A 27,443-nucleotide genomic window follows, 5' to 3' on the forward strand; every position below is an offset into this window, starting at 1 on the left:
TGAAGAAGCAGACAGGCGTAAGTCAGCCAAGCGCTCACAGACTCTGTTGTATGAAGAAGCAGACAGGCATAAGGCAGCCAAGCCCTCACAGACTCTGTTGTATGAAGAAGCAGATAGGCATAAGGCAGCCAAGCGCTCACAGACTCTGTTGTATGAAGAAGCAGACAGGCGTAAGGCAGCCAAGCAGCGCTCACAGACTCTGTTGTATGAAGAAGCAAACGGGCGTAAGGCAGCCAAGCGCTCACAGACTCTGTTGTATGAAGAAGCAGACAGGCATAAGGCAGCCAAGCGCTCACAGACTCTGTTGTATGAAGAAGAAGACAGGCGTAAGGCAGCCAAGCGCTCACAGACTCTGTTGTATGAAGAAGCAGACAGGCATAAGGCAGCCAAGCGCTCACAGACTCTGTTGTATGAAGAAGCAGACAGGCATAAGGCAGCTAAGCACTCAAGGACTCTGTTGTATGAAGAAGCAGAGAGGCGTAAGGCAGCCAAGCACTCTCAAACTGTGGTGGTTGGTAGTGTATGAAGAAGCAGACAGGCAAAAGGGAGCCAAGCGCTCACAGACTCTGATGTATGAAGAAGCAGACAGGGATAAGGCAGCCAAGCGCTCACAGACTCTGTTGTATGAAGAAGCAGACGGGCGTAAGGCAGCCAAGCGCTCACAGACTCTGTTGTATGAAGAAGCAGACGGGCGTAAGGCAGTCAAGCGCTCACAGACTCTGTTGTATGAAGAAGCAGACGGGCGTAAGGAAGCCAAGCGCTCACAGACTCTGTTGGAAGAAGAAACAGACAGGCATAAGGCAGCCAAGCCCTCACAGACTCTGTTGTATGAAGAAGCAGATAGGCGTAAGGCAGCCAAGCGCTCACAGACTCTGTTGTATGAAGAAGCAGACGGGCGTAAGGCAGCCAAGCCCTCACAGACTCTGTTGTATGAAGAAGCAGAAGGGCGTAAGACAGCCAAGCACTCACAGACTCTGTTGTATGAAGAAGCAGACGGGCGTAAGGCAGCCAAGCGCTCACAGACTCTGTTGTATGAAGAAGCAGACAGGCATAAGGCAGCCAAGCGCTCACAGACTCTGTTGTATAAAGAAGCAGACGGGCGTAAGGCAGCCAAGTGCTCACAGACTCTGTTGTATGAAGAAGCAGACAGGCATAAGGCAGCCAAGCACTCAAGGACTCTGTTGTATGAAGAAGCAGAGAGGCTTAAGGCAGCCAAGCACTCTCAGACTGTGGTGGTTGGTAGTGTATGAAGAAGCAGACAGGCGTAAGGTAGCCACGCTCTCACAGACTCTGTTGTATGAAGAAGCAGACAGGCATAAGGTAGCCAAGCGCTCACAGACTCTGTTGTATGAAAAAGCACACAGGCATAAGGCAGCCAAGCGCTCACAGACTCTGTTGTATGAAGAAGCAGAGAGGCGTAAGGCAGCCAAGCATTCTCAGACTGTGGTGGTTGGTAGTGTATGAAGAAGCAGACAGGCGTAAGTCAGCCAAGCGCTCACAGACTGTGTTGTATGAAGAAGCAGACAGGTGTAAGGCAGCCAAGCGCTCTCAGACTCTGTTGTATGAAGAAGCAGAGAGGCGTAAGGCAGCCAAGCACTCTCAGACTGTGGTGGTTGGTAGTGTATGAAGAAGCAGACAGGCGTAAGTCAGCCAAGCGCTCACAGACTCTGTTGTATGAAGAAGCAGACAGGCATAAGGCAGCCAAGCCCTCACAGACTCTGTTGTATGAAGAAGCAGATAGGCATAAGGCAGCCAAGCGCTCACAGACTCTGTTGTATGAAGAAGCAGACAGGCGTAAGGCAGCCAAGCAGCGCTCACAGACTCTGTTGTATGAAGAAGCAAACGGGCGTAAGGCAGCCAAGCGCTCACAGACTCTGTTGTATGAAGAAGCAGACAGGCATAAGGCAGCCAAGCGCTCACAGACTCTGTTGTATGAAGAAGAAGACAGGCGTAAGGCTGCCAAGCGCTCACAGACTCTGTTGTATGAAGAAGCAGACAGGCATAAGGCAGCCAAGCGCTCACAGACTCTGTTGTATGAAGAAGCAGACAGGCATAAGGCAGCTAAGCACTCAAGGACTCTGTTGTATGAAGAAGCAGAGAGGCGTAAGGCAGCCAAGCACTCTCAGACTGTGGTGGTTGGTAGTGTATGAAGAAGCAGACAGGCAAAAGGGAGCCAAGCGCTCACAGACTCTGTTGTATGAAGAAGCAGACAGGCATAAGGCAGCCAAGCGCTCACAGACTCTGTTGTATGAAGAAGCAGACGGGCGTAAGTCAGCCAAGCGCTCACAGACTCTGTTGTATGAAGAAGCAGACGGGCGTAAGGCAGTCAAGCGCTCACAGACTCTGTTGTATGAAGAAGCAGACGGGCGTAAGGAAGACAAGCGCTCACAGATTCTGTTGTAAGAAGAAGCAGACAGGCATAAGGCAGCCAAGCCCTCACAGACTCTGTTGTATGAAGAAGCAGATAGGCGTAAGGCATCCAAGCGCTCACAGACTCTGTTGTATGAAGAAGTAGACGGGCGTAAGGCAGCCAAGCCCTCACAGACTCTGTTGTATGAAGAAGCAGAAGGGTGTAAGACAGCCAAGCACTCACAGACTCTGTTGTATGAAGAAGCAGACGGGCGTAAGGCAGCCAAGCGCTCACAGACTCTGTTGTATGAAGAAGCAGACAGGCATAAGGCAGCCAAGCGCTCACAGACTCTGTTGTATGAAGAAGCAGACGGGCGTAAGGCAGCCAAGCGCTCACAGACTCTGTTGTATGAAGAAGCAGACAGGCATAAGGCAGCCAAGCACTCAAGGACTCTGTTGTATGAAGAAGCAGAGAGGCGTAAGGCAGCCAAGCACTCTCAGACTGTGGTGGTTGGTAGTGTATGAAGAAGCAGACAGGCGTAAGGGAGCCAAGCGCTCACAGACTCTGTTGTATGAAGAAGCAGAGAGGCATAAGGCAGCCAAGCGCTCACAGACTCTGTTGTATGAAGAAGCAGACAGGCATAATGCAGCCAAGCGCTCACAGACTCTGTTGTATGAAGAAGCAGACTGGCGTAAGGCAGCCAAGCGCTCACAGACTCTGTTGTATGAAGAAGCAGACAGGCATAAGGCAGCCAAGCACTCAAGGACTCTGTTGATGAAGAAGCAGAGAGGCGTAAGGCAGCCAAGCACTCTCAGACTGTGGTGGTTGGTAGTGTATGAAGAAGCAGACAGGCGTAAGGGAGCCAAGCGCTCAAAGACTCTGTAGTATGAAGAAGCAGACAGGCATAAGGCAGCCAAGCGCTCACAGACTCTGTTGTATGAAGAAGCAGACAGGCATAAGGCAGCCAAGCGCTCACAGACTCTGTTGTATGAAGAAGCAGATGGGCGTAAGGCAGCCAAGCGCTCACAGACTCTGTTGTATGAAGAAGCAGACAGGCGCAAGGCAAACAAGCGCTCACAGACTCTGTTGTATGAAGAAGCAGACAGGCGTAAGGCAGCTAAGCACTCACAGACTCTGTTGTATGAAGAAGCAGACAGGTGTAAGGCAGCCAAGCGCTCACACACTCTGTTGTATGAAGAAGCAGACAGGTGTAAGTCAGCCAAGGACTCACAGACTCTGTTGAATGAAGAAGCAGACAGGCGTAAGTCAGCCAAGTGCTCAGCAACTCTGTTGCATGAAGAAACAGACAAGTGTAAGTCAGCCAAGCGCTCACAGACTCTGTTGTATGAAGAAGCAGATGGGCATAAGGCAGCCAAGCGCTCACAGACTCTGTTGTATGAAGAAGCAGACGGGCTTAAGGCAGCCAAGCGCTCACAGACTCTGTTGTATGAAGAAGCATACAGGCATAAGGCAGCCAAGGGCTCACAGACTCTGTTGTATGAAGAAGCAAACCGGCGTAAGGCAGCTAAGCACTCACAGACTCTGTTGTATGAAGAAGGAGACAGGTGTAAGGCAGCCAAGCACTCTCAGACTGTGGTGGTTGGTAGTGTATGAAGAAGCAGACAGGTGTAAGGGAGCCAAGCGCTCACAGACTCTGTTGTATGAAGAAGCAGAGAGGCATAAGGCAGCCAAGCGCTCACAGACTCTGTTGTATGAAGAAGCAGACAGGCATAATGCAGCCACGCGCTCACAGACTCTGTTGTATGAAGAAGCAGACTGGCGTAAGGCAGCCAAGCGCTCACAGACTCTGTTGTATGAAGAAGCAGACAGGCATAAGGCAGCCAAGCACTCAAGGACTCTGTTGATGAAGAAGCAGAGAGGCGTAAGGCAGCCAAGCACTCTCAGACTGTGGTGGTTGGTAGTGTATGAAGAAGCAGACAGGCGTAAGGGAGCCAAGCGCTCAAAGACTCTGTAGTATGAAGAAGCAGACAGGCATAAGGCAGCCAAGCGCTCACAGACTCTGTTGTATGAAGAAGCAGACAGGCATAAGGCAGCCAAGCGCTCACAGACTCTGTTGTATGAAGAAGCAGATGGGCGTAAGGCAGCCAAGCGCTCACAGACTCTGTTGTATGAAGAAGCAGACAGGCGCAAGGCAAACAAGCGCTCACAGACTCTGTTGTATGAAGAAGCAGACAGGCGTAAGGCAGCTAAGCACTCACAGACTCTGTTGTATGAAGAAGCAGACAGGTGTAAGGCAGCCAAGCGCTCACACACTCTGTTGTATGAAGAAGCAGACAGGTGTAAGTCAGCCAAGGACTCACAGACTCTGTTGAATGAAGAAGCAGACAGGCGTAAGTCAGCCAAGTGCTCAGCAACTCTGTTGCATGAAGAAACAGACAAGTGTAAGTCAGCCAAGCGCTCACAGACTCTGTTGTATGAAGAAGCAGATGGGCATAAGGCAGCCAAGCGCTCACAGACTCTGTTGTATGAAGAAGCAGACGGGCTTAAGGCAGCCAAGCGCTCACAGACTCTGTTGTATGAAGAAGCATACAGGCATAAGGCAGCCAAGGGCTCACAGACTCTGTTGTATGAAGAAGCAAACAGGCGTAAGGCAGCTAAGCACTCACAGACTCTGTTGTATGAAGAAGGAGACAGGTGTAAGGCAGCCAAGCGCTCACAGACTCTGTTGTATGAAGAAGCAGACAGGTGTAAGTCAGTCGTAAGTCAGCCAAGTGCTCACAGAATCTGTTGTATGAAAAGGCAGACAGGCGTAAGGCAGCCAAGAGCTCACAGACTCTGGTAGTTGGTAGTGTATGAAGAAACAGACAAGTGTAAGTCAGCCAAGCGCTCACAGACTCTGTTGTATGAAGAAGCAGATGGGCATAAGGCAGCCAAGCGCTCACAGACTCTGTTGTTTGAAGAAGCAGACGGGCTTAAGGCAGCCAAGCGCTCACAGACTCTGTTGTATGAAGAAGCATACAGGCATAAGGCAGCCAAGGGCTCACAGACTCTGTTGTATGAAGAAGCAAACAGGCGTAAGGCAGCTAAGCACTCACAGACTCTGTTGTATGAAGAAGGAGACAGGTGTAAGGCAGCCAAGCGCTCACAGACTCTGCTGTATGAAGAAGCAGACAGGTGTAAGTCAGTCGTAAGTCAGCCAAGTGCTCACAGAATCTGTTGTATGAAAAGGCAGACAGGCGTAAGGCAGCCAAGAGCTCCCAGACTGTGGTGGTTGGTAGTGTATGAAGAAGTAGGCAGGCGTAAGGCAGCCAAGCGCTCTCAGACTGTGTTGTATCAAGAAGCAGACAGGCTTAAGTCAGCCAAGGACTCACAGACTCTGTTGTATGAAGAAGCAGACAAGCGTAAGGCAGCCAAGGACTCACAGACTCTGTTGTATGAAGAAGCAGACAGGCGTAAGTCAGCCAAGCGCTCACAGACTTTGGTGGTTGGTAGTGTATGAAGAAGCAGACAGGCAAAAGGGAGCCAAGCGCTCACAGACTCTGTTGTATGAAGAAGCAGACGGGGTAAGGCAGCCAAGCGCTCACAGACTCTGTTGTATGAGGAAGCAGACAGGGGTAAGGCAGCCAAGCGCTCACAGACTCTGTTGTATGAAGAAGCAGACAGGCATAAGGCAGCCAAGCGCTCACAGACTCTGTTGTATGAAGAAGCAGATGGGCGTAAGGCAGCCAAGCGCTCAAGGACTCTGTTGTATGAAGAAGCAGAGAGGCGTAAGGCAGCCAAGCACTCTCAGACTGTGGTGGTTGGTAGTGTATGAAGAAGCAGACAGGTGTAAGGGAGCCAAGCGCTCACAGACTCTGTTGTATGAAGAAGCAGACAGGCATAAGGCAGCCAAGCGCTCACAGACTCTGTTGTATGAAGAAGCAGACAGGCGTAAGGCAGCCAAGCGCTCACAGACTCTGTTGTATGAAGAAGCAGACGGGCGTAAGGCAGCCAAGCGCTCACAGACTCTTTTGTCTGAAGAAGCAGACGAGCGTAAGGCAGCCAAGCGCTCAGACTCTGTTGTATGAAGAAGCAGACAGGCATAAGGCAGCCAAGCGCTCACAGACTCTGTTGTATGAAGAAGCAGACAGGCATAAGGCAGCCTAGCGCTCACAGACTCTGTTGTATGAAGAAGCAGAGAGGCGTGAGGGAGCCAAGCACTCTCAGACTGTGGTGGTTGGTAGTGTATGAAGAAGCAGACAGGCGTGAGGGAGCCAAGCGCTCACAGACTCTGTTGTATGAAGAAGCAGACAGGCGTAAGGCAGCTAAGCACTCACAGACTCTGTTGTATGAAGAAGCAGACAGGTGTAAGGCAGCCAAGCGCTCACAGACGCTGTTGTATGAAGAAGCAGACAGGTGTAAGTCAGTCGTAAGTCAGCCAAGTGCTCACAGAATCTGTTGTATGAAAAGGCAGACAGGCGTAAGGCAGCCAAGCGCTCTCAGACTGTGGTGGTTGGTAGTGTATGAAGACGAAGACAGGCGAAAGTCAGCCAAGCTTTCACAGTCTCTGTTGTATGAAGAAGCAGACAGGCGTAAGGCAGCCAAGCACTCTCAGATTGTGGTGGTTGGTAGTGTATGAAGCAGCAGACAGGCTTAAGTCAGTCAAGCGATCACAGACTCTGTTGTATGAAGAAGCAGACAGGCGTAAGGCAGCCAAGGACTCACAGACTCTATTGTATGAAGAAGCAGACAGGCGCAAGGCAAACAAGCACTCTTAGACTCTGTTGTATGAAGAAGCAGACAGGCGTAAGTCAGCCAAGTGCTCACAGACTCTGTTGTATGAAGAAGCAGACAAGTGTAGCTCAGCCAAGTGCTCAATGACTCTGTTGTATGAAGAAGCAGACAGGCGTAAGTCAGCCAAGTGCTCACAGACTCTGTTGTATGAAGAAGCAGACAAGTGTAGCTCAGCCAAGCGCTCACAGACTCTGTTGTACGAAGAAGCAGACAGACATAAGTCAGCCAAGCGCCCACAGACTCTGTTGTATGAAGAAGCAGACAGGCGTAAGTCAGCCAAGTGCTCACAGACTCTGTTGTATGAAGAAGCAGACAAGTGTAGCTCAGCCAAGTGCTCAATGACTCTGTTGTATGAAGAAGCAGACGGGCGTAAGGCAGCCAAGCGCTCACAGACTCTGTTGTATGAAGAAGCAGACAGGCGTAAGGCAGCTAAGCACTCACAGACTCTGTTGTATGAAGAAGCAGACATGTGTAAGGCAGCCAAGCGCTCACAGACTCTGTTGTATGAAGAAGCAGACAGGTGTAAGTCAGTCGTAAGTCAGCCAAGTTCTCACAGAATCTTGTATGAAAAGGCAGACAGACGTAAGGCAGCCAAGCGCTCTCAGACTGTGGTGGTTGGTAGTGTATGAAGACGAAGACAGGCGAAAGTCAGCCAAGCTCTCACAGTATCTGTTGTATGAAGAAGCAGACAGGCGAAAGTCAGCCAAGCGCTCACAGACTCTGTTGTATGAAGAAGCAGACAGGCGTAAGGCAGCCAAGCGCTCTCAGACTGTGTTGTATCAAGTAGCAGACAGGCTTAAGTCAGCCAAGCGATCACAGACTCTGTTGTATGAGGAAGCAGACAGGCGTAAGGCAGCCAAGCACTCACAGACTCTTTTGTATGAAGAAGAAGACAGGCGTAAGGCAGCCAAGCGCTCACAGACTCTGTTGTATGAAGAAGCAGACAGGCATAAGGCAGCCAAGCGCTCACAGACTCTGTTGTATGAAGAAGTAGACAGGCATAAGGCAGCTAAGCCCTCAAGGACTCTGTTGTATGAAGAAGCAGAGAGGCGTAAGGCAGCCAAGCACTCTCAGACTGTGGTGGTTGGTAGTGTATGAAGAAGCAGACAGGCAAAAGGGAGCCAAGCGCTCACAGACTCTGTTGTATGAAGAAGCAGACAGGCATAAGGCAGCCAAGCGCTCACAGACTCTGTTGTATGAAGAAGCAGACGGGCGTAAGGCAGCCAAGCGCTCACAGACTCTGTTGTATGAAGAAGCAGACGGGCGTAAGGCAGTCAAGCGCTCACAGACTCTGTTGTATGAAGAAGCAGACGGGCGTAAGGAAGCCAAGCGCTCACAGACTCTGTTGTAAGAAGAAGCAGACAGGCGTAAGGCAGCCAAGCCCTCACAGACTCTGTTGTATGAAGAAGCTGATAGGCGTAAGGCAGCCAAGCGCTCACAGACTCTGTTGTATGAAGAAGCAGACGGGCGTAAGGCAGCCAAGCCGTCACAGACTCTGTTGTATGAAGAAGCAGAAGGGCGTAAGACAGCCAAGCACTCACAGACTCTGTTGTATGAAGAAGCAGACGGGCGTAAGGCAGCCAAGCGCTCACAGACTCTGTTGTATGAAGAAGCAGACAGGCATAAGGCAGCCAAGCGCTCACAGACTCTGTTGTATGAAGAAGCAGACGGGCGTAAGGCAGCCAAGCGCTCACAGACTCTGTTGTATGAAGAAGCAGACAGGCATAAGGCAGCCAAGCGCTCACAGACTCTGTTGTATGAAGAAGCAGACAGGCAGAAGGCAGCCTAGCGCTCACAGACTCTGTTGTATGAAGAAGCAGAGAGGTGTGAGGGAGCCAAGCACTCTCAGACTGTGGTGGTTGGTAGTGTATGAAGAAGCAGACAGGCGTGAGGGAGCCAAGCGCTCACAGACTCTGTTGTATGAAGAAGCAGACAGGCGTAAGGCAGCTAAGCACTCACAGACTCTGTTGTATGAAGAAGCAGACAGGTGTAAGGCAGCCAAGCGCTCACAGACGCTGTTGTATGAAGAAGCAGACAGGTGTAAGTCAGTCGTAAGTCAGCCAAGTGCTCACAGAATCTGTTGTATGAAAAGGCAGACAGGCGTAAGGCAGCCAAGCGCTCTCAGACTGTGGTGGTTGGTAGTGTATGAAGACGAAGACAGGCGAAAGTCAGCCAAGCTTTCACAGTCTCTGTTGTATGAAGAAGCAGACAGGCGTAAGGCAGCCAAGCACTCTCAGATTGTGGTGGTTGGTAGTGTATGAAGCAGCAGACAGGCTTAAGTCAGTCAAGCGATCACAGACTCTGTTGTATGAAGAAGCAGACAGGTGTAAGGCAGCCAAGCGCTCACAGACTCTGTTGTATGAAGAAGTAGACGGGCGTAAGGCAGCCAAGCCCTCACAGACTCTGTTGTATGAAGAAGCAGAAGGGCGTAAGACAGCCAAGCACTCACAGACTCTGTTGTATGAAGAAGCAGACGGGCGTAAGGCAGCCAAGCGCTCACAGACTCTGTTGTATGAAGAAGCAGACAGGCATAAGGCAGCCAAGCGCTCACAGACTCTGTTGTATGAAGAAGCAGACGGGCGTAAGGCAGCCAAGCGCTCACAGACTCTGTTGTATGAAGAAGCAGACAGGCATAAGGCAGCCAAGCACTCAAGGACTCTGTTGTATGAAGAAGCAGAGAGGCGTAAGGCAGCCAAGCACTCTCAGACTGTGGTGGTTGGTAGTGTATGAAGAAGCAGACAGGTGTAAGGGAGCCAAGCGCTCACAGACTCTGTTGTATGAAGAAGCAGACAGGCATAAGGCAGCCAAGCGCTCACACACTCTGTTGTATGAAGAAGCAGACAGACATAAGGCAGCCAAGCGCTCACAGACTCTGTTGTATGAAGAAGCAGACGGGCGTAAGGCAGCCAAGCGCTCACAGACTCTGTTGTATGAAGAAGCAGACGCCATAAGGCAGCCAAGCGCTCACAGACTCTGTTGTATGAAGAAGCAGACGGGCGTAAGGCAGCCAAGGGCTCACAGACTCTGTTGTATGAAGAAGCAGACAGGCGCAAGGCAAACAAGTGCTCACAGACTCTGTTGTATGAAGAAGCAGACAGGCGTAAGGCAGCTAAGCACTCACAGACTCTGTTGTATGAAGAAGCAGACAGGTGTAAGGCAGCCAAGCGCTCACACACGCTGTTGTATGAAGAAGCAGACAGGTGTAAGTCAGCCAAGGACTCACAGACTCTGTTGAATGAAGAAGCAGACAGGCGTAAGTCAGCCAAGTGCTCACAGACTCTGTTGTATGAAGAAGCAGACACGTGTAGGTCAGCCAAGTGCTCAGCAACTCTGTTGCATGAAGAAACAGACAAGTGTAAGTCAGCCAAGCGCTCACAGACTCTGTTGTATGAAGAAGCAGATGGGCATAAGGCAGCCAAGCGCTCACAGACTCTGTTGTATGAAGAAGCAGACGGGCTTAAGGCAGCCAAGCGCTCACAGACTCTGTTGTATGAAGAAGCATACAGGCATAAGGCAGCCAAGGGCTCACAGACTCTGTTGTATGAAGAAGCAAAGAGGCGTAAGGCAGCTAAGCACTCACAGACTCTGTTGTATGAAGAAGCAGACAGGTGTAAGTCAGTCTTAAGTCAGCCAAGTGCTCACAGAATCTGTTGTATGAAAAGGCAGACAGGCGTAAGGCAGCCAAGCGCTCTCAGACTCTGGTAGTTGGTAGTGTATGAAGAAGCAGACAGGCGTAAGGGAGCCAAGCGCTCACAGACTCTGTTGTATGAAGAAGCAGACAGGCATAAGGCAGCCAAGCGCTCACAGACTCTGTTGTATGAAGAAGCAGACAGGTGTAAGTCAGTCGTAAGTCAGCAAAGTGCTCACAGAATCTGTTGTATGAAAAGGCAGACAGGCGTAAGGCAGCCAAGCGCTCCCAGACTGTGGTGGTTGGTAGTGTATGAAGAAGCAGACAGGCGTAAGGCAGCCAAGCGCTCTCAGACTGTGTTGTATCAAGAAGCAGACAGGCTTAAGTCAGCCAAGGACTCACAGACTCTGTTGTATGAAGAAGCAGACGGGGTAAGGCAGCCAAGCGCTCACAGACTCTGTTGTATGAGGAAGCAGACGGGGGTAAGGCAGCCAAGCGCTCACAGACTCTGTTGTATGAAGAAGCAGACAGGCATAAGGCAGCCAAGCGCTCACAGACTCTGTTGTATGAAGAAGCAGATGGGCGTAAGGCAGCCAAGCGCTCAAGGACTCTGTTGTATGAAGAAGCAGACAGGCGTAAGGCAGCCAAGCACTCTCAGACTGTGGTGGTTGGTAGTGTATGAAGAAGCAGACAGGTGTAAGGGAGCTAAGCGCTCAGAGACTCTGTTGTATGAAGAAGCAGACAGGCATAAGGCAGCCAAGCGCTCAGAGACTCTGTTGTATGAAGAAGCAGACAGGCGTAAGGCAGCCAAGCGCTCACAGACTCTGTTGTATGAAGAAGCAGACGGGCGTAAGGCAGCCAAGCGCTCACAGACTCTGTTGTCTGAAGAAGCAGACGAGCGTAAGGCAGCCAAGCGCTCACAGACTCTGTTGTATGAAGAAGCAGACAGGCATAAGGCAGCCAAGCGCTCACAGACTCTGTTGTATGAAGAAGCAGAGAGGCGTGAGGGAGCCAAGCACTCTCAGACTGTGGTGGTTGGTAGTGTATGAAGAAGCAGACAGGCGTGAGGGAGCCAAGCGCTCACAGACTCTGTTGTATGAAGAAGCAGACAGGCGCAAGGCAAACAAGCGCTCACAGACTCTGTTGTATGAAGAAGCAGACAGGCGTAAGGCAGCTAAGCACTCACAGACTGTGTTGTATGAAGAAGCAGACAGGTGTAAGGCAGCCAAGCGCTCACACACGCTGTTGTATGAAGAAGCAGACAGGTGTAAGTCAGCCAAGGACTCACAGACTCTGTTGAATGAAGAAGCAGACAGGCGTAAGTCAGCCAAGTGCTCACAGACTCTGTTGTATGAAGAAGCAGACAAGTGTAGGTCAGCCAAGTGCTCAGCAACTCTGTTGCATGAAGAAACAGACAAGTGTAAGTCAGCCAAGCGCTCACAGACTCTGTTGTATGAAGAAGCAGATGGGCATAAGGCAGCCAAGCGCTCACAGACTCTGTTGTATGAAGAAGCAGACGGGCTTAAGGCAGCCAAGCGCTCACAGACACTGTTGTATGAAGAAGCATACAGGCATAAGGCAGCCAAGGGCTCACAGACTCTGTTGTATGAAGAAGCAAAGAGGCGTAAGGCAGCTAAGCACTCACAGACTCTATTGTATGAAGAAGCAGACAGGTGTAAGGCAGCCAAGCGCTCACAGACTCTGTTGTATGAAGAAGCAGACAGGTGTAAGTCAGTCGTAAGTCAGCCAAGTGCTCACAGAATCTGTTGTATGAAAAGGCAGACAGGCGTAAGGCAGCCAAGCGCTCTCAGACTCTGGTAGTTGGTAGTATATGAAGAAGCAGACAGGCGTAAGGGAGCCAAGTGCTCACAGACTCTGTTGTATGAAGAAGCAGACAGGCATAAGGCAGCCAAGCGCTCACAGACTCTGTTGTATGAAGAAGCAGACAGGTGTAAGTCAGTCGTAAGTCAGCAAAGTGCTCACAGAATCTGTTGTATGAAAAGGCAGACAGGCGTAAGGCAGCCAAGTGCTCCCAGACTGTGGTGGTTGGTAGTGTATGAAGAAGCAGACAGGCGTAAGGCAGCCAAGCGCTCTCAGACTGTGTTGTATCAAGAAGCAGACAGGCTTAAGTCAGCCAAGGACTCACAGACTCTGTTGTATGAAGAAGCAGACGGGGTAAGGCAGCCAAGCGCTCACAGACTCTGTTGTATGAGGAAGCAGACGGGGGTAAGGCAGCCAAGCGCTCACAGACTCTGTTGTATGAAGAAGCAGACAGGCATAAGGCAACAAAGCGCTCACAGACTCTGTTGTATGAAGAAGCAGATGGGCGTAAGGCAGCCAAGCGCTCAAGGACTCTGTTGTATGAAGAAGCAGACAGGCGTAAGGCAGCCAAGCACTCTCAGACTGTGGTGGTTGGTAGTGTATGAAGAAGCAGACAGGTGTAAGGGAGCCAAGCGCTCACAGACTCTGTTGTATGAAGAAGCAGACAGGCATAAGGCAGCCAAGCGCTCACAGACTCTGTTGTATGAAGAAGCAGACAGGCGTAAGGCAGCCAAGCGCTCACAGACTCTGTTGTATGAAGAAGCAGACGGGCGTAAGGCAGCCAAGCGCTCACAGACTCTGTTGTCTGAAGAAGCAGACGAGCGTAAGGCAGCCAAGCGCTCACAGACTCTGTTGTATGAAGAAGCAGACAGGCATAAGGCAGCCAAGCGCTCACAGACTCTGTTGTATGAAGAAGCAGAGAGGCGTGAGGGAGCCAAGCACTCTCAGACTGTGGTGGTTGGTAGTGTATGAAGAAGCAGACAGGCGTGAGGGAGCCAAGCGCTCACAGACTCTGTTGTATGAAGAAGCAGACAAGTGTAGCTCAGCCAAGTGCTCAACGATTCTATTGGATGAAATAACAGACAAGTGTAAGTCAGCCAAGCGCTCACAGACTCTGTTGTATGAAGAAGCAGACGGGCATAAGGCAGCCAATCGCTCACAGACTCTGTTGTATGAAGAAGCAGACAGGCGTAAGGCAGCTAAGCACTCACAGACTCTGTTGTATGAAGAAGCAGACAGGTGTAAGGCAGCCAAGCGCTCACAGACTCTGTTGTATGAAGAAGCAGACAGGTGTAAGTCAGTCGTAAGTCAGCCAAGTGCTCACAGAATCTTGTATGAAAAGGCAGACAGGCGTAAGGCAGCCAAGCGCTCTCAGACTGTGGTGGTTGGTAGTGTATGAAGACGAAGACAGGCGAAAGTCAGCCAAGCTCTCACAGTATCTGTTGTATGAAGAAGCAGACAGGCGAAAGTCAGCGAAGCGCTCACAGACTCTGTTGTATGAAGAAGCAGACAGGCATAAGGCAGCCAAGCGCTCACAGACTCTCTTGTATGAAGAAGCAGACGGGCGTAAGGCAGCCAAGCGCTCACAGACTCTGTTGTATGAAGAAGCAGACGGGCGTAAGGCAGTCAAGCGCTCACAGACTCTGTTGTATGATGAAGCAGACGGGCGTAAGGAAGCCAAGCGCTCACAGACTCTGTTGTAAGAAGAAGCAGACAGGCGTAAGGCAGCCAAGCCCTCACAGACTCTGTTGTATGAAGAAGCAGATAGGCGTAAGGCAGCCAAGCGCTCACAGACTCTGTTGTATGAAGAAGCAGACGGGCGTAAGGTAGCCAAGCCCTCACAGACTCTGTTGTATGAAGAAGCAGAAGGGCGTAAGACAGCCAAGCACTCACAGACTCTGTTGTATGAAGAAGCAGACAGGCGTAAGGCAGCCAAGCACTCACAGACTCTGTTGTATGAAGAAGCAGACAGGCATAAGGCAGCCAAGCGCTCACAGACTCTGTTGTATGAAGAAGCAGACGGGCGTAAGGCAGCCAAGCGCTCACAGACTCTGTTGTATGAAGAAGCAGGCAGGCATAAGGCAGCCAAGCACTCAAGGACTCTGTTGTATGAAGAAGCAGTGAGGCGTAAGGCAGCCAAGCACTCTCAGACTGTGGTGGTTGGTAGTGTATGAAGAAGCAGACAGGCGTAAGGTAGCCACGCTCTCACAGACTCTGTTGTATGAAGAAGCAGACAGGCATAAGGTAGCCAAGCGCTCACAGACTCTGTTGTATGAAAAAGCACACAGGCATAAGGCAGCCAAGCGCTCACAGACTCTGTTGTATGAAGAAGCAGAGAGGCGTAAGGCAGCCAAGCATTCTCAGACTGTGGTGGTTGGTAGTGTATGAAGAAACAGACAGGCGTAAGTCAGCCAAGCGCTCACAGACTGTGTTGTATGAAGAAGCAGACGGGTGTAAGGCAGCCAAGCGCTCTCAGACTCTGTTGTATGAAGAAGCAGAGAGGCGTAAGGCAGCCAAGCACTCTCAGACTGTGGTGGTTGGTAGTGTATGAAGAAGCAGACAGGCGTAAGTCAGCCAAGCGCTCTCAGACTCTGTTGTATGAAGAAGCAGACAGGCATAAGGCAGCCAAGCCCTCACAGACTCTGTTGCATGAAGAAGCAGATAGGCATAAGGCAGCCAAGCGCTCACAGACTCTGTTGTATGAAGAAGCAGACAGGCGTAAGGCAGCCAAGCAGCGCTCACAGACTCTGTTGTATGAAGAAGCAAACGGGCGTAAGGCAGCCAAGCGCTCACAGACTCTGTTGTATGAAGAAGCAGACAGGCATAAGGCAGCCAAGCGCTCACAGACTCTGTTGTATGAAGAAGAAGACAGGCGTAAGGCAGGCAAGCGCTCACAGACTCTGTTGTATGAAGAAGCAGACAGGCATAAGGCAGCCAAGCGCTCACAGACTCTGTTGTATGAAGAAGCATACAGGCATAAGGCAGCTAAGCACTCAAGGACTCTGTTGTATGAAGAAGCAGAGAGGCGTAAGGCAGCCAAGCACTCTCAGACTGTGGTGGTTGGTAGTGTATGAAGAAGTAGACAGGCATAAGGCAGCCAAGCGCTCACAGACTCTGTTGTATGAAGAAGCAGACGGGCGTAAGGCAGCCAAGCGCTCACAGACTCTGTTGTATGAAGAAGCAGACGGGCATAAGGCAGTCAAGCGCTCACAGACTCTGTTGTATGAAGAAGCAGACGGGCGTAAGGAAGCCAAGCGCTCACAGATTCTGTTGTAAGAAGAAGCAGACAGGCATAAGGCAGCCAAGCCCTCACAGACTCTGTTGTATGAAGAAGCAGATAGGCGTAAGGCAGCCAAGCGCTCACAGACTCTGTTGTATGAAGAAGTAGACGGGCGTAAGGCAGCCAAGCCCTCACAGACTCTGTTGTATGAAGAAGCAGAAGGGCGTAAGACAGCCAAGCACTCACAGACTCTGTTGTATGAAGAAGCAGACGGGCGTAAGGCAGCCAAGCAGCGCTCACAGACTCTGTTGTATGAAGAAGCAAACGGGCGTAAGGCAGCCAAGCGCTCACAGACTCTGTTGTATGAAGAAGCAGACAGGCGTAAGGCAGCCAAGCGCTCACAGACTCTGTGGTATGAAGAAGAAGACAGGCGTAAGGCAGCCAAGCGCTCACAGACTCTGTTGTATGAAGAAGCAGACAGGCATAAGTCAGCCAAGCGCTCACAGACTCTGTTGTATGAAGAAGCAGACAGGCATAAGGCAGCCAAGCCCTCACAGACTCTGTTGTATGAAGAAGCAGATAGGCATAAGGCAGCCAAGCGCTCACAGACTCTGTTGTATGAAGAAGCAGACAGGCGTAAGGCAGCCAAGCAGCGCTCACAGACTCTGTTGTATGAAGAAGCAAACGGGCGTAAGGCAGCCAAGCGCTCACAGACTCTGTTGTATGAAGAAGCAGACAGGCATAAGGCAGCCAAGCGCTCACAGACTCTGTTGTATGAAGAAGAAGACAGGCGTAAGGCAGCCAAGCGCTCACAGACTCTGTTGTATGAAGAAGCAGACAGGCATAAGGCAGCCAAGCGCTCACAGACTCTGTTGTATGAAGAAGCAGACAGGCATAAGGCAGCTAAGCACTCAAGGACTCTGTTGTATGAAGAAGCAGAGAGGCGTAAGGCAGCCAAGCACTCTCAAACTGTGGTGGTTGGTAGTGTATGAAGAAGCAGACAGGCAAAAGGGAGCCAAGCGCTCACAGACTCTGTTGTATGAAGAAGCAGACAGGCATAAGGCAGCCAAGCGCTCACAGACTCTGTTGTATGAAGAAGCAGACGGGCGTAAGGCAGCCAAGCGCTCACAGACTCTGTTGTATGAAGAAGCAGACGGGCGTAAGGCAGTCAAGCGCTCACAGACTCTGTTGTATGAAGAAGCAGACGGGCGTAAGGAAGCCAAGCGCTCACAGACTCTGTTGTAAGAAGAAGCAGACAGGCATAAGGCAGCCAAGCCCTCACAGACTCTGTTGTATGAAGAAGCAGATAGGCGTAAGGCAGCCAAGCGCTCACAGACTCTGTTGTATGAAGAAGCAGACGGGCGTAAGGCAGCCAAGCCCTCACAGACTCTGTTGTATGAAGAAGCAGAAGGGCGTAAGACAGCCAAGCACTCACAGACTCTGTTGTATGAAGAAGCAGACGGGCGTAAGGCAGCCAAGCACTCACAGACTCTGTTGTATGAAGAAGCAGACAGGCATAAGGCAGCCAAGCGCTCACAGACTCTGTTGTATGAAGAAGCAGACGGGCGTAAGGCAGCCAAGCGCTCACAGACTCTGTTGTATGAAGAAGCAGACAGGCATAAGGCAGCCAAGCACTCAAGGACTCTGTTGTATGAAGAAGCAGAGAGGCGTAAGGCAGCCAAGCACTCTCAGACTGTGGTGGTTGGTAGTGTATGAAGAAGCAGACAGGCGTAAGGTAGCCACGCTCTCACAGACTCTGTTGTATGAAGAAGCAGACAGGCATAAGGTAGCCAAGCGCTCACAGACTCTGTTGTATGAAAAAGCACACAGGCATAAGGCAGCCAAGCGCTCACAGACTCTGTTGTATGAAGAAGCAGAGAGGCGTAAGGCAGCCAAGCATTCTCAGACTGTGGTGGTTGGTAGTGTATGAAGAAGCAGACAGGCGTAAGTCAGCCAAGCGCTCACAGACTGTGTTGTATGAAGAAGCAGACGGGTGTAAGGCAGCCAAGCGCTCTCAGACTCTGTTGTATGAAGAAGCAGAGAGGCGTAAGGCAGCCAAGCACTGTCAGACTGTGGTGGTTGGTAGTGTATGAAGAAGCAGACAGGCGTAAGTCAGCCAAGCGCTCACAGACTCTGTTGTATGAAGAAGCAGACGGGCATAAGGCAGTCAAGCGCTCACAGACTCTGTTGTATGAAGAAGCAGACGGGCGTAAGGAAGCCAAGCGCTCACAGATTCTGTTGTAAGAAGAAGCAGACAGGCATAAGGCAGCCAAGCCCTCACAGACTCTGTTGTATGAAGAAGCAGATAGGCGTAAGGCAGCCAAGCGCTCACAGACTCTGTTGTATGAAGAAGTAGACGGGCGTAAGGCAGCCAAGCCCTCACAGACTCTGTTGTATGAAGAAGCAGAAGGGCGTAAGACAGCCAAGCACTCACAGACTCTGTTGTATGAAGAAGCAGACGGGCGTAAGGCAGCCAAGCAGCGCTCACAGACTCTGTTGTATGAAGAAGCAAACGGGCGTAAGGCAGCCAAGCGCTCACAGACTCTGTTGTATGAAGAAGCAGACAGGCGTAAGGCAGCCAAGCGCTCACAGACTCTGTTGTATGAAGAAGAAGACAGGCGTAAGGCAGCCAAGCGCTCACAGACTCTGTTGTATGAAGAAGCAGACAGGCGTAAGTCAGCCAAGCGCTCACAGACTCTGTTGTATGAAGAAGCAGACAGGCATAAGGCAGCCAAGCCCTCACAGACTCTGTTGTATGAAGAAGCAGATAGGCATAAGGCAGCCAAGCGCTCACAGACTCTGTTGTATGAAGAAGCAGACAGGCGTAAGGCAGCCAAGCAGCGCTCACAGACTCTGTTGTATGAAGAAGCAAACGGGCGTAAGGCAGCCAAGCGCTCACAGACTCTGTTGTATGAAGAAGCAGACAGGCATAAGGCAGCCAAGCGCTCACAGACTCTGTTGTATGAAGAAGCAGACAGGCATAAGGCAGCTAAGCACTCAAGGACTCTGTTGTATGAAGAAGCAGAGAGGCGTAAGGCAGCCAAGCACTCTCAAACTGTGGTGGTTGGTAGTGTATGAAGAAGCAGACAGGCAAAAGGGAGCCAAGCGCTCACAGACTCTGTTGTATGAAGAAGCAGACAGGCATAAGGCAGCCAAGTGCTCACAGACTCTGTTGTATGAAGAAGCAGACGGGCGTAAGGCAGCCAAGCGCTCACAGACTCTGTTGTATGAAGAAGCAGACGGGCGTAAGGCAGTCAAGCGCTCACAGACTCTGTTGTATGAAGAAGCAGACGGGCGTAAGGAAGCCAAGCGCTCACAGACTCTGTTGTAAGAAGAAGCAGACAGGCATAAGGCAGCCAAGCCCTCACAGACTCTGTTGTATGAAGAAGCAGATAGGCGTAAGGCAGCCAAGCGCTCACAGACTCTGTTGTATGAAGAAGCAGACGGGCGTAAGGCAGCCAAGCCCTCACAGACTCTGTTGTATGAAGAAGCAGAAGGGCGTAAGACAGCCAAGCACTCACAGACTCTGTTGTATGAAGAAGCAGACGGGCGTAAGGCAGCCAAGCACTCACAGACTCTGTTGTATGAAGAAGCAGACAGGCATAAGGCAGCCAAGCGCTCACAGACTCTGTTGTATGAAGAAGCAGACGGGCGTAAGGCAGCCAAGCGCTCACAGACTCTGTTGTATGAAGAAGCAGACAGGCATAAGGCAGCCAAGCACTCAAGGACTCTGTTGTATGAAGAAGCAGAGAGGCGTAAGGCAGCCAAGCACTCTCAGACTGTGGTGGTTGGTAGTGTATGAAGAAGCAGACAGGCGTAAGGTAGCCACGCTCTCACAGACTCTGTTGTATGAAGAAGCAGACAGGCATAAGGTAGCCAAGCGCTCACAGACTCTGTTGTATGAAAAAGCACACAGGCATAAGGCAGCCAAGCGCTCACAGACTCTGTTGTATGAAGAAGCAGAGAGGCGTAAGGCAGCCAAGCATTCTCAGACTGTGGTGGTTGGTAGTGTATGAAGAAGCAGACAGGCGTAAGTCAGCCAAGCGCTCACAGACTGTGTTGTATGAAGAAGCAGACGGGTGTAAGGCAGCCAAGCGCTCTCAGACTCTGTTGTATGAAGAAGCAGAGAGGCGTAAGGCAGCCAAGCACTGTCAGACTGTGGTGGTTGGTAGTGTATGAAGAAGCAGACAGGCGTAAGTCAGCCAAGCGCTCACAGACTCTGTTGTATGAAGAAGCAGACAGGCATAAGGCAGCCAAGCCCTCACAGACTCTGTTGTATGAAGAAGCAGATAGGCATAAGGCAGCCAAGCGCTCACAGACTCTGTTGTATGAAGAAGCAGACAGGCGTAAGCCAGCCAAGCAGCGCTCACAGACTCTGTTGTATGAAGAAGCAAACGGGCGTAAGGCAGCCAAGCGCTCACAGACTCTGTTGTATGAAGAAGCAGACAGGCATAAGGCAGCCAAGCGCTCACAGACTCTGTTGTATGAAGAAGAAGACAGGCGTAAGGCAGCCAAGCGCTCACAGACTCTGTTGTATGAAGAAGCAGACAGGCATAAGGCAGCCAAGCGCTCACAGACTCTGTTGTATGAAGAAGCAGACAGGCATAAGGCAGCTAAGCACTCAAGGACTCTGTTGTATGAAGAAGCAGAGAGGCGTAAGGCAGCCAAGCACTCTCAGACTGTGGTGGTTGGTAGTGTATGAAGAAGCAGACAGGCAAAAGGGAGCCAAGCGCTCACAGACTCTGTTGTATGAAGAAGCAGACAGGCATAAGGCAGCCAAGCGCTCACAGACTCTGTTGTATGAAGAAGCAGACGGGCGTAAGGCAGCCAAGCGCTCACAGACTCTGTTGTATGAAGAAGCAGACGGGCGTAAGGCAGTCAAGCGCTCACAGACTCTGTTGTATGAAGAAGCAGACGGGCGTAAGGAAGCCAAGCGCTCACAGATTCTGTTGTAAGAAGAAGCAGACAGGCATAAGGCAGCCAAGCCCTCACAGACTCTGTTGTATGAAGAAGCAGATAGGCGTAAGGCAGCCAAGCGCTCACAGACTCTGTTGTATGAAGAAGTAGACGGGCGTAAGGCAGCCAAGCCCTCACAGACTCTGTTGTATGAAGAAGCAGAAGGGCGTAAGACAGCCAAGCACTCACAGACTCTGTTGTATGAAGAAGCAGACGGGCGTAAGGCAGCCAAGCGCTCACAGACTCTGTTGTATGAAGAAGCAGACAGGCATAAGGCAGCCAAGCGCTCACAGACTCTGTTGTATGAAGAAGTAGACGGGCGTAAGGCAGCCAAGCGCTCACAGACTCTGTTGTATGAAGAAGCAGACAGGCATAAGGCAGCCAAGCACTCAAGGACTCTGTTGTATGAAGAAGCAGAGAGGCGTAAGGCAGCCAAGCAGTGCTCACAGACTCTGTTGTATGAAGAAGCAAACGGGCGTAAGGCAGCCAAGCGCTCACAGACTCTGTTGTATGAAGAAGCAGACAGGCATAAGGCAGCCAAGCGCTCACAGACTCTGTTGTATGAAGAAGAAGACAGGCGTAAGGCAGCCAAGCGCTCACAGACTCTGTTGTATGAAGAAGCAGACAGGCATAAGGCAGCCAAGCGCTCACAGACTCTGTTGTATGAAGAAGCAGACAGGCATAAGGCAGCTAAGCACTCAAGGACTCTGTTGTATGAAGAAGCAGAGAGGCGTAAGGCAGCCAAGCACTCTCAGACTGTGGTGGTTGGTAGTGTATGAAGAAGCAGACAGGCAAAAGGGAGCCAAGCGCTCACAGACTCTGTTGTATGAAGAAGCAGACAGGCATAAGGCAGCCAAGCGCTCACAGACTCTGTTGTATGAAGAAGCAGACGGGCGTAAGGCAGCCAAGCGCTCACAGACTCTGTTGTATGAAGAAGCAGACGGGCGTAAGGCAGTCAAGCGATCACAGACTCTGTTGTATGAAGAAGCAGACGGGCGTAAGGAAGCCAAGCGCTCACAGATTCTGTTGTAAGAAGAAGCAGACAGGCATAAGGCAGCCAAGCCCTCACAGACTCTGTTGTATGAAGAAGCAGATAGGCGTAAGGCAGCCAAGCGCTCACAGACTCTGTTGTATGAAGAAGTAGACGGGCGTAAGGCAGCCAAGCCCTCACAGACTCTGTTGTATGAAGAAGCAGAAGGGCGTAAGACAGCCAAGCACTCACAGACTCTGTTGTATGAAGAAGCAGACGGGCGTAAGGCAGCCAAGCGCTCACAGACTCTGTTGTATGAAGAAGCAGACAGGCATAAGGCAGCCAAGCGCTCACAGACTCTGTTGTATGAAGAAGCAGACGGGCGTAAGGCAGCCAAGCGCTCACAGACTCTGTTGTATGAAGAAGCAGACAGGCATAAGGCAGCCAAGCACTCAAGGACTCTGTTGTATGAAGAAGCAGAGAGGCGTAAGGCAGCCAAGCACTCTCAGACTGTGGTGGTTGGTAGTGTATGAAGAAGCAGACAGGCGTAAGGGAGCCAAGCGCTCACAGACTCTGTTGTATGAAGAAGCAGAGAGGCATAAGGCAGCCAAGCGCTCACAGACTCTGTTGTATGAAGAAGCAGACAGGCATAAGGCAGCCAAGCGCTCACAGACTCTGTTGTATGAAGAAGCAGACTGGCGTAAGGCAGCCAAGCGCTCACAGACTCTGTTGTATGAAGAAGCTGACAGGCATAAGGCAGCCAAGCACTCAAGGACTCTGTTGATGAAGAAGCAGAGAGGCGTAAGGCAGCCAAGCACTCTCAGACGGTGGTGGTTGGTAGTGTATGAAGAAGCAGACAGGCGTAAGGGAGCCAAGCGCTCAAAGACTCTGTAGTATGAAGAAGCAGACAGGCATAAGGCAGCCAAGCGCTCACAGACTCTGTTGTATGAAGAAGCAGACAGGCATAAGGCAGCCAAGCGCTCACAGACTCTGTTGTATGAAGAAGCAGACGGGCGTAAGGCAGCCAAGCGCTCACAGACTCTGTTGTATGAAGAAGCAGACGCCATAAGGCAGGCAAGCGCTCACAGACTCTGTTGTATGAAGAAGCAGACGGGCGTAAGGCAGCCAAGGGCTCACAGACTCTGTTGTATGAAGAAGCAGACAGGCGCAAGGCAAACAAGCGCTCACAGACTCTGTTGTATGAAGAAGCAGACAGGCGTAAGGCAGCTAAGCACTCACAGACTCTGTTGTATGAAGAAGCAGACAGGTGTAAGGCAGCGAAGCGCTCACACACGCTGCTGTATGAAGAAGCAGACAGGTGTAAGTCAGCCAAGGACTCACAGACTCTGTTGAATGAAGAAGCAGACAGGCGTAAGTCAGCCAAGTGCTCAGCAACTCTGTTGCATGAAGAAACAGACAAGTGTAAGTCAGCCAAGCGCTCACAGACTCTGTTGTATGAAGAAGCAGATGGGCATAAGGCAGCCAAGCGCTCACAGACTCTGTTGTATGAAGAAGCAGACGGGCTTAAGGCAGCCAAGCGCTCACAGACTCTGTTGTATGAAGAAGCATACAGGCATAAGGCAGCCAAGGGCTCACAGACTCTGTTGTATGAAGAAGCAAACAGGCGTAAGGCAGCTAAGCACTCACAGACTCTGTTGTATGAAGAAGGAGACAGGTGTAAGGCAGCCAAGCGCTCACAGATTCTGTTGTATGAAGAAGCAGACAGGTGTAAGTCAGTCGTAAGTCAGCCAAGTGCTCACAGAATCTGTTGTATGAAAAGGCAGACAGGCGTAAGGCAGCCAAGAGTTCACAGACTCTGGTAGTTGGTAGTGTATGAAGAAGCAGACAGGCGTAAGGGAGCCAAGCGCTCACAGACTCTGTTTTATGAAGAAGCAGACAGGCATAAGGCAGCCAAGCGCTCACAGACTCTGTTGTATGAAGAAGCAGACAGGTGTAAGTCAGTCGTAAGTCAGCCAAGTGCTCACAGAATCTGTTGTATGAAAAGGCAGACAGGCGTAAGGCAGCCAAGCGCTCCCAGACTGTGGTGGTTGGTAGTGTATGAAGAAGTAGACAGTCGTAAGTCATCCAAGTGCTCACAGAATCTGTTGTATGAAAAGGCAGACAGGCGTAAGGCAGCCAAGAGCTCACAGACTCTGGTAGTTGGTAGTGTATGAAGAAGCAGACAGGCGTAAGGGAGCCAAGCGCTCACAGACTCTGTTGTATGAAGAAGCAGACGGGGTAAGGCAGCCAAGCGCTCACAGACTCTGTTGTATGAGGAAGCAGACAGGGGTAAGGCAGCCAAGCGCTCACAGACTCTGTTCTATGAAGAAGCAGATGGGCGTAAGGCAGCCAAGCGCTCAAGGACTCTGTTGTATGAAGAAGCAGAGAGGCGTAAGGCAGCCAAGCACTCTCAGACTGTGGTGGTTGGAAGTGTATGAAGAAGCAGACAGGTGTAAGGGAGCCAAGCGCTCACAGACTCTGTTGTATGAAGAAGCAGACAGGCATAAGGCAGCCAAGCGCTCACAGACTCTGTTGTATGAAGAAGCAGACAGGCGTAAGGCAGCCAAGCGCTCACAGACTCTGTTGTATGAAGAAGCAGACGGGCGTAAGGCAGCCAAGCGCTCACAGACTCTGTTGTCTGAAGAAGCAGACGAGCGTAAGGCAGCCAAGCGCTCACAGACTCTGTTGTATGAAGAAGCAGACAGGCATAAGGCAGCCAAGCGCTCACAGACTCTGTTGTATGAAGAAGCAGACAGGCATAAGGCAGCCTAGCGCTCACAGACTCTGTTGTATGAAGAAGCAGAGAGGCGTGAGGGAGCCAAGCACTCTCAGACTGTGGTGGTTGGTAGTGTATGAAGAAGCAGACAGGCGTGAGGGAGCCAAGCGCTCACAGACTCTGTTGTATGAAGAAGCAGACAGGCGTAAGGCAGCTAAGCACTCACAGACTCTGTTGTATGAAGAAGCAGACAGGTGTAAGGCAGCCAAGCGCTCACAGACGCTGTTGTATGAAGAAGCAGACAGGTGTAAGTCAGTCGTAAGTCAGCCAAGTGCTCACAGAATCTGTTGTATGAAAAGGCAGACAGGCGTAAGGCAGCCAAGCGCTCTCAGACTGTGGTGGTTGGTAGTGTATGAAGACGAAGACAGGCGAAAGTCAGCCAAGCTTTCACAGTCTCTGTTGTATGAAGAAGCAGACAGGCGTAAGGCAGCCAAGCACTCTCAGATTGTGGTGGTTGGTAGTGTATGAAGCAGCAGACAGGCTTAAGTCAGTCAAGCGATCACAGACTCTGTTGTATGAAGAAGCAGACAGGCGTAAGGCATCCAAGCACTCACAGACTCTATTGTATGAAGAAGCAGACAGGCGCAAGGCAAACAAGCACTCTTAGACTCTGTTGTATGAAGAAGCAGACAGGCGTAAGTCAGCCAAGTGCTCACAGACTCTGTTGTATGAAGAAGCAGACAAGTGTAGCTCAGCCAAGTGCTCAATGACTCTGTTGTATGAAGAAGCAGACAGGCGTAAGTCAGCCAAGTGCTCACAGACTCTGTTGTATGAAGAAGCAGACAAGTGTAGCTCAGCCAAGCGCTCACAGACTCTGTTGTACGAAGAAGCAGACAGACATAAGTCAGCCAAGCGCTCACAGACTCTGTTGTATGAAGAAGCAGACAGGCGTAAGTCAGCCAAGTGCTCACAGACTCTGTTGTATGAAGAAGCAGACAAGTGTAGCTCAGCCAAGTGCTCAATGACTCTGTTGGATGAAGAAACAGACAAGTGTAAGTCAGCCAAGCGCTCACAGACTCTGTTGTATGAAGAAGCAGACGGGCGTAAGGCAGCCAAGCGCTCACAGACTCTGTTGTATGAAGAAGCAGACAGGCGTAAGGCAGCTAAGCACTCACAGACTCTGTTGTATGAAGAAGCAGACGTGTAAGGCAGCCAAGCGCTCACAGACTCTGTTGTATGAAGAAGCAGACAGGTGTAAGTCAGTCGTAAGTCAGCCAAGTGCTCACAGAATCTTGTATGAAAAGGCAGACAGACGTAAGGCAGCCAAGCGCTCTCAGACTGTGGTGGTTGGTAGTGTATGAAGCAGCAGACAGGCTTAAGTCAGTCAAGCGATCACAGACTGTGTTGTATGAAGAAGCAGACAGGCGTAAGGCAGCCAAGGACTCACAGACTCTATTGTATGAAGAAGCAGACAGGCGCAAGGCAAACAAGCACTCTTAGACTCTGTTGTATGAAGAAGCAGACAGGCGTAAGTCAGCCAAGCACTCACAGACTCTGTTGTACGAAGAAGCAGACAGACGTAAGTCAGCCAAGCGCTCACAGACTCTGTTGTATGAAGAAGCAGACAGGCGTAAGTCAGCCAAGTGCTCACAGACTCTGTTGTATGAAGAAGCAGACAAGTGTAGCTCAGCCAAGTGCTCAACGACTCTGTTGGATGAAGAAACAGACAAGTGTAAGTCAGCCAAGCGCTCACAGACTCTGTTGTATGAAGAAGCAGACGGGCATAAGGCAGCCAATCGCTCACAGACTCTGTTGTATGAAGAAGCAGACGGGGGTAAAGCAGCCAACCGCTCACAGACTCTGTTGTATGAAGAAGCAGACAGGCGTAAGGCAGCTAAGCACTCACAGACTCTGTTGTATGAAGAAGCAGACAGGTGTAAGGCAGCCAAGCGCTCACACACTCTGTTGTATGAAGAAGCAGACAGGTGTAAGTCAGCCAAGGACTCACAGACTCTGTTGAATGAAGAAGCAGACAGGCGTAAGTCAGCCAAGTGCTCAGCAACTCTGTTGCATGAAGAAACAGACAAGTGTAAGTCAGCCAAGCGCTCACAGACTCTGTTGTATGAAGAAGCAGATGGGCATAAGACAGCCAAGCGCTCACAGACTCTGTTGTATGAAGAAGCAGACGGGCTTAAGGCAGCCAAGCGCTCACAGACTCTGTTGTATGAAGAAGCAGACAGGCATAAGGCAGCCAAGCGCTCACAGACTCTGTTGTATGAAGAAGAAGACAGGCGTAAGGCAGCCAAGCGCTCACAGACTCTGTTGTATGAAGAAGCAGACAGGCATAAGGCAGCCAAGCGCTCACAGACTCTGTTGTATGAAGAAGCAGACAGGCATAAGGCAGCTAAGCACTCAAGGACTCTGTTGTATGAAGAAGCAGAGAGGCGTAAGGCAGCCAAGCACTCTCAAACTGTGGTGGTTGGTAGTGTATGAAGAAGCAGACAGGCAAAAGGGAGCCAAGCGCTCACAGACTCTGTTGTATGAAGAAGCAGACAGGCATAAGGCAGCCAAGCGCTCACAGACTCTGTTGTATGAAGAAGCAGACGGGCGTAAGGCAGCCAAGCGCTCACAGACTCTGTTGTATGAAGAAGCAGACGGGCGTAAGGCAGTCAAGCGCTCACAGACTCTGTTGTATGAAGAAGCAGACGGGCGTAAGGAAGCCAAGCGCTCACAGACTCTGTTGTAAGAAGAAGCAGACAGGCATAAGGCAGCCAAGCCCTCACAGACTCTGTTGTATGAAGAAGCAGATAGGCGTAAGGCAGCCAAGCGCTCACAGACTCTGTTGTATGAAGAAGCAGACGGGCGTAAGGCAGCCAAGCCGTCACAGACTCTGTTGTATGAAGAAGCAGAAGGGCGTAAGACAGCCAAGCACTCACAGACTCTGTTGTATGAAGAAGCAGACGGGCGTAAGGCAGCCAAGCGCTCACAGACTCTGTTGTATGAAGAAGCAGACAGGCATAAGGCAGCCAAGCACTCAAGGACTCTGTT

At 50.9% G+C, this 27,443-nt stretch overlaps 1 protein-coding gene across 1 annotated transcript in view; it reads right to left on the bottom strand.

The window, feature by feature from the left end:
* GCKR (glucokinase regulator) overlaps positions 1–27,443 on the bottom strand; it is a 660,332-nt gene that overhangs the window by 366,416 nt on the left and 266,473 nt on the right. The gene's annotated exons all lie outside the window — the stretch shown is intronic.

The sequence above is a fragment of the Pleurodeles waltl genome, chromosome 5 (genome assembly GCF_031143425.1).
Source record: "Pleurodeles waltl isolate 20211129_DDA chromosome 5, aPleWal1.hap1.20221129, whole genome shotgun sequence".
Classification (NCBI taxonomy): Eukaryota; Metazoa; Chordata; class Amphibia; order Caudata; family Salamandridae; genus Pleurodeles; species Pleurodeles waltl.